The 12,095-nt window shown below is 39.5% G+C and overlaps 2 long non-coding RNA genes across 4 annotated transcripts in view; one reads left to right on the top strand and one right to left on the bottom strand.

Moving 5' to 3' along the window:
* LOC311434720 overlaps positions 1-4,543 on the bottom strand; it is a 68,439-nt gene extending 63,896 nt beyond the window's left edge. For both annotated transcript variants that reach the window (XR_014691675.1, XR_014691676.1), the window contains exon 1: positions 4,408-4,543. This is a non-coding gene — a long non-coding RNA (uncharacterized lncRNA). The remainder of the gene's footprint in view (positions 1-4,407) is intronic.
* On the top strand, positions 4,010-5,453 carry LOC311434718. Of its 2 annotated transcripts, none has more exons than XR_014691672.1 (2): positions 4,010-4,275; positions 5,232-5,453. It is a non-coding gene; the product is annotated as an uncharacterized lncRNA (long non-coding RNA). The 2 variants fall into 2 exon arrangements; XR_014691673.1 differs by lacking the exon at positions 4,010-4,275 and adding an exon at positions 4,486-4,568.
* The last annotated feature ends 6,642 nt before the right edge of the window (positions 5,454-12,095 follow it).

Here is a 12,095-nt window from a genome sequence, read left to right as displayed (position 1 = left end):
GAAGTCCCCTGACGGTCTGGTGGCTGCTAGGGAGAAGACATCCCCTCAGAGGAGGAAACAACATCCACTGACATGACAGAAGGCCAGGTTAGGCAAGCAGTAGTAACACCTGCAAGGCAACTCTAGGTGGTCTACCAGCAAGCAAGCATTACCTGCTCTCACACCTTTTTCTGACAGATGTTTTGACAGTCCTTGAACAAAGCTGAAGCAGGGCCAAACAGCTCTCATTCCCTCAAAAAGGAAGCGCCTCTAATTTGTGCACAGTAAAGGAGAGGTGTTGTAATGTGCACCACTCAGATTACAGAAATTAAGAAGCGCAGCGTAAATGAGACACGTACCACTAAGTAAAACCCATGCCTTGGCTACACCAGCCAACACAATGATAAAGCCTGCATTTCCTTGCTTGAAATCTCTCATTAAAACAAAAGTTTAGAATTGCTTTGCCACAATCCCAGTAACTGAGAAGCTGCCATCGCAGAAAGGCCACCCCTGGCACACACCATCATTTCCTCCCCCCTCACATCCAGCCCCAGTCCTTCTCATCCTCCCCTCGGGCAACTGCGTGGCTCCCAGGACAAGGGAACACAGTAAGAATGCTTTCTTCTGCTGTAGGTGTAAGGAGATGCCTTGTCCTTGAGACTAGAAGGTCTGGGCTTCTTAAGCACCGTTTTTAAGCTAAAACTTGGTTAAAATGCTGCAGAAAAACTATTTAAAACGGTTCATCTGCAAAAACTGCCTCACATGTGAGGGTCCACATCTGTGACTGGCATAATTCGACATAATGCTCCTTCAGTCAGCAGTGAGAGGAGCAGAACTTACGGCTTCAAACTTAAGAGGCCTTTCTACCATAACCACCGAAGACAGCTGGAAAATTATATTTAGCTACAACCAGCCATTTAACCTGGCATTGTCATGAAAAATGTCTGCTTCCTTGACCCATCCGTCATCAAAGCATAATAAACTTGTAATCAAAATGATATCACTTCTACTGTTGCTGCCAATCTTGCCTTAATGGATTTAATTTAGTAAAATTTGAAGAAAAAAAAAAAAAGAAAAGTTTCCATGTGCCTGCTGCAGACAGCAATAGCAACAATGGCTTCATAGGGACTGTGGAAAAAACAACAATCAATTCCCCAGTGGCAAAGTGTTCTGCCAACTGGATGTTGCTAGGGCACCGCAGGGCTGGGGGGACTTATCTGCACAGGACAGAGCTGAACCTACCTGCCCTTTCAAGGAAATGGAGCCAGAAGAGTTAATCTTTCTTTTTTTCCCATTGGATTTTCTCTGTAACACATGCCACTGGCTGGAATCCAAGCCCAGGAGGGTTGTTTGCTGTGGTATCAGGAGGGTTTGTGGGGAGAGTTAGGAGGGTTAGGCCTCTGCACCTGTAGGTAACATTGCAACATCTCACTTTGTAACACTGATGAGATGGCAAACTGATATTTATTCCCCTTTGGCTATTTGCCTCCTTCAGAAGTTTTGTTCTTTAATTTTCCCTTTCTTCCAATCACTCAGGATGATGGGCCCAAACTGAAGTTTTAGGCCTTTTCAACAAGCTTGACAAGTCCAATGGCTTCTTCTACTACATGAAAACAGCACCCACTACAAGAGAAAGCTTCATGAAGCTCTGCATTCAAGGCACGCGCTCCAGAGCTAAGATACAGAGTGACTTTGAAAGCTCTGGTAGCAAAAACGATGCTGAAGTCACTGAGAACTCTGCTTGGGTCCTGATGGCAAGTGTGGTAAAATGGTATTTTCAGCCCCTACAGACAGGTTTCTACCAGTGTTAGTCCTGGTGCCTCCATCACAGAGCAAAGCCAAGAATAGGAAAGATTGCAATAAATCAAATTTCACTCCAATGCGAGCAAGAGTGGCTTCCTATTTAAATTAAACCAGGACTATGACACATGAACAAATGGCTTTAAGTTGCTCATAGGTACCTTTTGACTTGAAATAAGAACAAGGTTATTATACCAACAACTTCAATACAGAAATACAACTCTGTAACAGCTTTCTTGGGGCCAACAAGCCTAACTAGCTTTAAAGATGTTGACAAGATTTTTTTTTTTTTTAACCATTTTAACAATTTTTTTAGCAGAGGACTTAATGTCGTGTCCTATTATTCCTTTCATTTTTACACTGATGCTCCTCCTGCATTACTCAGAAGTGTTTTAGGAGGCAGCACAGGTATAGACACATTGTTTATGAAGAAAAACAGAAGGGAGGAACTGAGGCAGGGTTCAAAAACCACTTTTTTCCTCAGTGGATGTGTATAATAATCTGTTTTCCCTCTTAAAAAAATAAAAAATGAAAAAAGAGCTAAAGACTTTGGCAACTAGTATTCATTCTCTACTGGATTTCTTCTGGGAGCTGAGCATTTTGCATTCACACTCTGAGGTGCAAACAGGGAATTCATCTTGGGACCCAGCCAGTGTAATATTATACCAATGGGTTGATTCAGGAGCAAAACCTTCAAAGAGACTCACACCGCTGAAATTCTGGAGAGAAAAAAGGAATGACCAATGTGCAAGTAACTACATGTGTCAATGGGCTGTGACTGAAGCTAAAGGACTTGACTTTGCATTCCTCCTAAATTCAGGGGGGAAACTGGGGCCGGAGGGGTGAATCACCAGAAGTTTTGTTCAAGGAATGTAAAACAGAACACAGGGTCTATTGCCCCCACTGGGATTTCACGACCACTTAATGCTGGTTATTTCATTAGAGCCAAAGCAGAATCAAACCTCAGGTCTAAGGAAGCCCTTAAATAAGTCTTTACTAATGTCATATTATTTTAATGGTGTAAATCCACAGGAGTCAGTAGGGCTATCCAAGATTTACAGAGATAAACGTAAGCAAGATTCAACACTTAAAAGGTAAGTTTCTTAGACCTATGACGTGTTCATTTGCTAGTCTAAGCAGAGGCATAAAAATCATCAGTGAACAGATGCTAAGCAGAGAGTAACAGTGAGAATCGGATCTTGCCTCAAAAAGCTTCCCAAATTGATGTATAAAGAAAAGTACATGTTTGGGGCTACTGATCCGTGCTAGTGAAAACCAGCATCATTCCAGTACCAGAGGAACATCCACTTTTGCTGGCCAAGGCTACAGCCCTTGACTATCTTTTCCTTCCTACAGGGAGGGACACAGCTCTTATCTGGATGGGGCACTGCACAGATGTGCTCACCTCAAACAACACACCTGGCATGACACACCATGCCAGCTAGGACCGATAGGCATGAATCAGGGAAGACAAGTCAACACATGCTTAGCCTTTCTGGTAAATCTGCATCACTTCATTCCCAAAGAAGAGCAAATCGCCCTTTGGAGTCCACAGAGGAAGGCTTATTTCAGCAGCTGAGGTCCTTTTTTCCAGCCTGCAGTTGAGAAATGCTGCCTTTTTCCAGTCAATATTTGCAATATATCAGGATCCTGAGGGGAAGAATAAGGACCTGATCTGCTTCTTGCTTACGCCAGGATAAATTAGAAACAAACCCATCAGTGTTAACAGCCTTCTATGAGTATAAAACAGGTGTAAGTGAGAGAAGAAACAGGTCTATAAACTCAACTGAATTTAAAAATCAATGTATTATTTTTTCAATCATGCAAAGATTAGATTACATTACATATATACACACACATATACAGTTTTTAAAGCCTCTCCAAGAAATCAGAGAGAAACTAAGCAGGGCATATGGAAATTTAACTGTTTGCTCATAAAAAGCTGCTAAAATCTGCCAAAGTTAAAAGACACTGTGCAGTCTACTATACAGCCTTGTTAAAAAGAAATAAATTTTAAAAGCTGCATTTTTAACTACGACTACCTGATGGGTGGAGCAGAAGCTTTAGTTGTCTTAGATAAGCAATATTTCTGTAGTATTAAATAAAGAGTTTGGTGGGAGTTGGATTTTTTTTTTTCTTTTTTTGTCCCTGAACGTCAGGATCGGATTTCTACGGCTTTAAAAAAAAAAAAAAAAAAAAAAAAAAAAGCGCTTCTCGGCGCTGCCTCAGGACTGTTTGATGCTCCTTTGCTGCCACCAAGTGGAAAAGAATCTACGGCTAAATTACGGCTAAAATTTTCACGAGGAGCCAAAGCACATGTGCCAAAGGCCTCGGCTCGCTGCGCTTTCCTTTCCCGCTCTCCTCTCCCCATTTTTACCTCAGCCTCCCCCGGGCTGCCTGAGGGGAGGGGAGGGAAGCGGCGCCCGCCGCCATCTTGGCCACGCTGCCGCCTCCGTCGAAAGCAATTGCGAGCACATGCTGGGGACGCAGGCACCGGTAAATATAAAAAGAGGAGCGGGGACGTAACAAGCACACGCTATCTCCACAAAACATCTCGAATGAAAGCCATAAGGAAGGGCCTGTTTAGCATACAATGTTTCCTCCCTAATAGTCCCTCACTTCGCGTACCCGCAGAATTGCTTTCCTCCGCTGGGTGACACGCGGACGCTTTGTGGGTATAAAAGGCGTAAAGGGGAAAAAATCCTCATTTTTTTTCCTGTAGAGGGACCGAAGGACAGGGCGACACGCACCAGAAATCAAACAGCGCCTCCCAGCAGCGCTGCCGTGAGGTAACTCCTGGCCGCCATTTTAGGTCCCGGGCTGGGCGCTGGCTGACCACAACATGGCGGCGAGGGGGGCATCCCTCAGGGGGCCCTGTACTGGGGACAGGGCGTGTGGGGCACGTGGAAATGGCCTCCCTCGAGCGCTGTGGTGATTGCTCAACTGGGAATTTGTTACACTAATAGGAAAAAAAAAAAAAAAAAAAAAAGTGCTGGTTCTTTTTTTTCAGTGAACCATTTAATCTGCCTGTTGTGTTTGCCTGAACCATGCACGTATGCCTATGTATTTAAACAAGATAGCTGATGGCAAAGCAGATACCACTGGGGATTATATTCCATGAAAGATAAAATCTGTCTATAGTATTACAACACTGATGAGTCAGCTTCTTTTTGTTGAGATAGGTGAAGAGGAGTAAGGAAGAAACTTGTTTTGTTGCTTTATGTGCAGATGGGTAGTTTGTGTCTAGGACTGCAGCCCCTGCTGGAGGGGCCTAGTGGAGAGAGCTCAGAGACATTTCTGTGCAGGTGCTACAAAGGAATCAAAGTGTATGTTGGTTTCAAGGGATATATACACTGTTCACCTTTCCTTTTAATTTAAACTAATTTAACATACTATAAGATGTTTTCTCTGTTTTAATAGATCTTGTTTTTGTTGCAATTACCGTCATTTAGGTAATACCACACAGATGTGCCCAAGGAACCCAAACTTGTGAGAAGTCCTGAAGAATTTCTGGCAGTATTTCTTTCATTCAAAGCTAAGAGACAGGAGAGACACCCAGTTGAATTATGTTGAAAGCAGACGAAAGACTGAAAAAGAGATGAAATGGCCTTTAACCACAAAGGTAATTAAACAAAAGGATTTGCACACTGTTGTGGTGTAATCAAACTGAAAAATGTCTGTCTCTTTAATGTATACAAATAAGCTAACCTACTAAAAGTCTCAGATTCACTAAAAGTGGAAAAATGGCCAACTTCTAAGCTTATGGTTATCTGGTTCATTTTCCAGATGTCTTCCAAAACCTAAATTTTAAGATGCATTCTTCAGTTACGTCACAAAGAAATGCTCAGATAGCTTTAGAACATGGGGCCCACAGATGTGTTAACACACACAGTGCCAGCAAAGACACTCCAGTTAATACCAGCTGAGAATCAGATTTTTTGTTTTATGTTGGTTGGTCTTCGGCTGAGATGCTTGAATAGAGGAAATCATTGCTAATCTTTGCCAGCTGAACTAGTAGCCACTGAGGTTTCTGAGGCCAGCAGTCTATGCAGTACAGGCCTTGTCTTAAATGACTTTGAACCTCAAATTCTTTTTGGACAGAGATGAATTTACCACTGTGCATTAACTTAAGGCTTGGCTCAGTTATATCTTGGCTTTTTGCTCACAGACTGAAAGTTCCATGAGGTCAGAAGACTACAGTTCAGAAGTCACTGTAGCTAATGGCAAAATCTAGCCTCTTTGCCTTTTGAAAACCTGTGCAAACAAATCTGAGGGCAAAATCTGGTCCTTACTTTTTATCTGCTAGTACAACCTCACCTGGATAGCAGGAGGCAAAAAGAAAAACTTTTTCCAAGCTTGTTGTGTTCTTGTTAAACTTTTAAGTGGGCCAAATCACAATCTGGGTAGTTTGTCCTGGTTTCAGGAAGAAAAAAAAATCACCATAAGGAATCTAGAAATCACTATAAGGAATCTAGAAATATTCACCTATGCCCAGAAATGACTCATCTGCCAAAATTCCTTTGTGTAATCCTGTATTTAAGGGATGAGGTTGATTTCTTAGTCTTTAGTGACCTCAGCGTCTTGTAAAAGAGTGCCTGTAAAAAATGAAAAGCACCACCACCAAAAAAAATAAATTAAATGGACCAGAGTTCAGTCTCCATTTTACCAGCTCAAACCTGGATTGGCTTCACAGTCTTTTTTAAAAAAAAAAAGTCTTTTTTTTTTTTTTTTTTTTTTTTAAAAAAAGTCTAACAACAGTAAAGTTTCTTTTTGTTATTTTTCAAGTTGTGACAGAATACTCATGTTTCAGATTTTTAATACATTTATCATAGTTAAACTTTGAAAAGAAGTACACTTTCACTGGAGTTATATCTTAGGAAGGTGACGTGTGAATGAACTCCATTTAGTTAAATTGATACGAACTCCAGTGTGATCTTAATGTAAATTAAACAGATGCATAGGAAAGCATCATTTGTCTACATGATTTCTTTTTGAAATCTGAATAAAGCTACGTTAACACAGTGCTGTTGCGGAGTTGTTCAAGATCTGCAGTTCTGCAAATACAGGATGTTACAGAGCCCTGTCATTATCTGAGATAAATTGGAATTTAACTGTAGAGCCCATGTTCTTCTCAAAGCTGTTTGTGGCCTCAAAACTGTGCTGGGGGCTCATTAATGCCAATGACCATGCATGGGAAAGCTGGAACACATGCAAATTTAGAGCCAATTTCTACTATGTCATTTTCTGAGGTTTCTCTAGAGCCCTAATCTGGATAGATTTTCACTGGGATAACTTTTCTCTTTAACCTCCTGACAATTTCATTTTTTTTTTTTTACCTCAAGGAAATAAAGTTACAGCCTGAAGAAAAACACAGAAGTTTTAGCTAACATTGGCAATGCAACCTATACTTAAATAACCACGTTTTTGAGCACAACTGTAAGAGTAACTGTTCAAACTTTCAAGGAAAAAAAAGCAAAGAAAAAAAAAAGGCACACAAAACAGCCATGACAGAGACCAAACAATACAAATAGCTTAAAGCTGGCTAAATTATATAAGTCTGGGAACAGGTCATTATAATACGGAGTTGAGGCACTCTGTGTAAGTAGGAGTGGTAATCCCTCTACATAATAAAAGACAAACAAAGCTTAACAAACTCTGTCTCTGCATCAAGGAAGCAGCCTTTAACTAACAGACAAACTTCACTGGAAATCAGAGACTTAAAATCAGCTAGATTTTAGTGCTGTTTTTGCTATACAATACATATAGACATGCATACCTTCATAAAACCAAATTCTGTGCTTTTCTGCTGGATTTTTACTGCTCTGACTCTAACTTAATCGAGTTGAGGTGACTTAAAGGAATAGAGCCTATGATGTTACACACAATCACCAACAGTAACATTTCATTAATAATACACACTTTGGATTCTGATACACGCTGAGAGACCTGTTTGCCATTCAGGAGATGCGTAACATGCAGGTGGATGTGTACTGTGTACATACACAGACAGCAGCACCTCGTGAGATTTACTGCCTTGAGGAAATGTTCTCTCCATGGAAACATTGCACGAGAAAACATGTTTGGTCTTGTGTTCAAGTTGGGGAGTAGGTTTGTTAGCCCAGGGCAACAAATTAAAAAGACTGTTTATGCTGTCCAGCTTAATGACTTTTGTTACTAGGCATCTCTCCTTCTCACCTTTTAATAATAGGGACAGTAACTTTGTGCCTTCAAACAACAATAAATTTGTTCCCACAAGGCCAAAACCACTGAAATGATGAAGAAAAAATAAACATTCTAGAAGACAGAAGAAAATAAAATCTGAAACATCTTCATGAAAACGATCATTCATATCAAATGAGAGGATATCAAATACTACTGCTTTCCAGGCAAGTTTACATGTGTAACTCAGCAACTGCTTATTTACTTTAACAGACTGTGCTGGTAAAACACTGCTAAAATTTGCCCTTAGAGTTGCTACTTTATAAGAGTTCATTTGCAAGCCCAGCTAGACTCTATTTCTTTTTCTGCCTATTCTGAATCATTGTTGTGCAAGATGTTTCACGAATTTCAGGTGATCCTTACCTTGGAAGTGATTTTGTTGATGTACCCTACAGATAGCCACTCTAGGTACCTTAGAAATCAAGATTGTCTTGGTGTAAAGCTGGAACAGAGTGAGACCCATTTTCTATAACTTAATATAGGCTTTAAATTCCTCCATGGAATGTGTCCACACTAGACAGAGAAGAAGCCTCTTGGCAATACTGAATTATCATACTGAATTGCTTCCATCCATTTGCTGGGACTGCCAAATTGAAATGATGCATTTCAAGGCAACCCTACACTGAAAAGTAAAAGATAGCCTCTTAAATGTTCCATTTATAAAGCTTTTTATTCACAGTCAAATTTAGTATCCCCTCTGAAATATATCACTTTACAAAATTGATACCTTGCCATTACAAGATTTCCACGCCATATTCACTCAGCTTAGTAGTAAAAACAAGCCTTCTCTCTTTTCCCTTTGGTACAGCTGATGAAAACTGAGCCATTCAAGGTCTGCTTCTTAGATCACCAGCACTAAGTATTCCATAGGTCTGTAATCTTCTCCTAAAGGGAAGGTTAAAAGTCAGCAAAAAGGCAAGTTATTAGGTCTATCAGTAAAATATTACGAATGCATCATGTTGGAAAGCAGAAGTGGAAAAAAAGACAAACACAAATGCTGAGGATGATAAGAGTGATCTGCAAGACAAAAGCATTCATATAGATACTCTGGAACTCAATGCGAGGTATTAGCACTCAAAGCAAACAAGCAAAAAGAAAAATGATGGTGTCACAGTGCAGAACCTTAATGCATTTTTTCCTAATACGTGACAGCTAATTCTAAAATGACAAATCACATTATTTACTTTATATATTCTTTCCCTTAAATTGCTGTAGCCTAACTTTTTTTTTTTTTAATCACTGCCAATTAAACTTTTAAGAAATGTGCATGTGCAGGTTTTTTTTTTTTTAACAAATGCCCATTTTCAGATCTGTACATTATGACAAAGGCATAACCTGTCCACATTTGGGCTGCAACCAATTTAAATTATCTTGTCTCTAAATTGGAAAGTATCTTTGGCTTTAAGTTTGCCAGACTTACTTTGCTGAAGAAGCAGAACATCTCTGCAAAGTCTCGTGATCACTTCTCCAATTATATTCTGATTTGGATATCACTAAAATGTTCAGCTGAAGTTAATTTTTTTCACCTTCCAATTTACATAAAAATGGTGTGCTGTTGTTCCCTTACACCTCAGCTCTCTAAAGCAGCTGGTCAGCAGCTGACAGAAGCCTTCATCCAGGTCAACCACAACTCTTCTGGGGTTGCAAAACCAAATCCTCATCAACCCCTGGCCCATGATATTTACTATGAAAACCAAGATTTTTCTTTACATTTTTAATGGTCCCAGCCCCACAGTTTAAAGAATAGAATTTGGTCTCCCTCTTAATTCCAAGGAAATTCTTAATCCTGAAGAATTCAGAAAGTTATACTTAAGAATTTAGTTTATTTGTGTAGTTAAGTTTCCAAGGTAATTTGATCCTTCTTCAGCTTTTATCATTCCAGATAACTACGTTCTGAGGAGATTTCCAATGAAACTGTAACATTAATACTTTTTGACAAGGCTTTATGCTAGTATTGATTTTTACGACCAGGAGAAATTAGGATGACATAAAACATTCGCTCTTGAGGATGTAGTTCTCCAATAATAAAAATACTGAAGGAATAGAAATGAACACCAGTGATATGTTGACTTCCCAATTCATGACAAACGTTTATAACAATGGGAATTAAATTTCTAGTAAGATTCCTCGTTTGTTTGTAGTCGCCGTAAGCTGTTTTACTGTCTTCGAGGAAGATCAAGAGCTATTTTCTAGGAACAGATCTGCAGGAACTTCACATGGCTGGGGACAGTTTCTACAGTCTAACTTCTGTTTAGTTCTGGTAAAAATCTCTTTACATGGCTGTGACAATTAATGACTTGGAGCTTTCTCCCTGCGATATTTTTCTGAGAAGCACAGGTGTGGGGGAGAGGGGAAAGGCTCTCTCATTAGCCACTTGAAGATGCAAATAAGAAGATAATTCAGGCTGAAAAAAACACTTTGAGTAGTGGGCCAGCCACCTACTATGAAGTCCCAAGCCATAGATTTGATAACTGAATAATTTACTTTTCATGTCCAACTGCAGCAGTTCAATGAAGCCACACTTATTCAAGGACCAAAGTTCTTTAATGTCAGTGGAAATTCTCCCACTGACTTCAAAGCAGATTGAATCAATGACCATCTAATGACCTCCAAATTAGGTCATGCACACAGCTTCCATGGAAGCCCCCAAGTGCTGTTTATTTAAATGCAGTTATTTAATGCTAACACTAGTGTGGCTTAAAATCTTGAGTTGCATTTTCATTTTTCTAGGTTTCCTTTGGTAAGCTTAGAAAATTCCCCAAGTGACCTTCTATCAAATTCTAGTCATAGCTGCTAACTTCTCGTACTCTTAGCAATATCATCGCTTTATTGTGGCAAAGACTAGAAAGCAAGAAAAGTCCAAAGACCAGCAGCTAACATATTAAATGCACGTATCAAAACACAGATGTAGATTTAAAAAGTAAATACTATTTAAACTTTTAACTTGAAAGTTGAACATAAACCCATCTAAGTTTGACATCATTGATCAGCCTCTGGTTAGTCCAACGACGTACAGATCTGTAACATAAATTAAGATTTTTACATATTTTTCTCATTGCATTGGTTAAAAACATTCTCAGAAGCAGCAGTTTTAAGCTTTAATGTACTTGCAGTAGCAAAACCAAGATAGAGCAGGGAGGTGTCATGTGTACCTTAATGCTCTCTTTAAATACCTTAAGTTCATTAATACTTAGTACCAGTAACTTATAATAGCAATGCTGTACATTTGCATTAACCAGTGCAGAATTGGCATTTCTGCAGCATATTCCGCACATAAAGCAACGGGACTAGAAATCTCCCAGATATTTTCCTAGATTTTCAGGCCTTTTCAGACCCATTCTACAAACTAAGGCTCACATCCGTTCATGCACACAGACTGTTTTGTCATTTCATATTTGAGATGTGTAAAATTAAATGCATATCCTGAAGTTCAGATGTTCCTAGGAACACTTCAGTGATAGATAAAAATACTTGGCATTCATGCTCGTGTATTTCAAGCCTCTTTCTACTAAGGCCAAGAGTCAGTAACAGGACCATGGTGACGCTCCTCCATTTGCAATGGTTGTTTTCTTTGCATTGGAAATGCCACAAACACAGGCTTTGTCACCAGAATATCCATACAAGCCTAAAGCATTTACAGAGTTGCATTTGTCACATGTATATAAACTGGCTTATCACAAATGCCAGCTACCTGTATAATAATTAATTATACCAGACAGATTGCTACCTCAGTTACTCTTAGCTAATATCCTTGCATTATTCTTATTTAAACATTTACCAATGAAAGCTGTGTACTTCACTGGACGCTGAATTATGATCCTTTTCAGAAATTAACCTTTTAAAAGAAAAACGGTAATTGAGAAGCTTAAGAGGAAAATCATGTAATGGAAACGTCCTTCAATTCCCTTTTAATTAACAGCATTGTGCATAAATACATACTGATCTACCCGTTTCCTCAAGACAGCGTGCCAAAGTAGAAGACACCATCTCCCAGAAAATCTCTGTATTATAGTGCTTGTGGCTTGTGCCACTTTATACCACTTCTATCCTATTTTACTACTAATTAGTTCATAGGAAATCTGTCCTCTAAATTAGAA

The sequence above is a fragment of the Aythya ferina genome (genome assembly GCF_964211825.1).
Source record: "Aythya ferina genome assembly, chromosome: 3".
NCBI lineage: Eukaryota > Metazoa > Chordata > Aves > Anseriformes > Anatidae > Aythya > Aythya ferina.
This window is presented reverse-complemented; position numbering and strand designations above follow the sequence as displayed.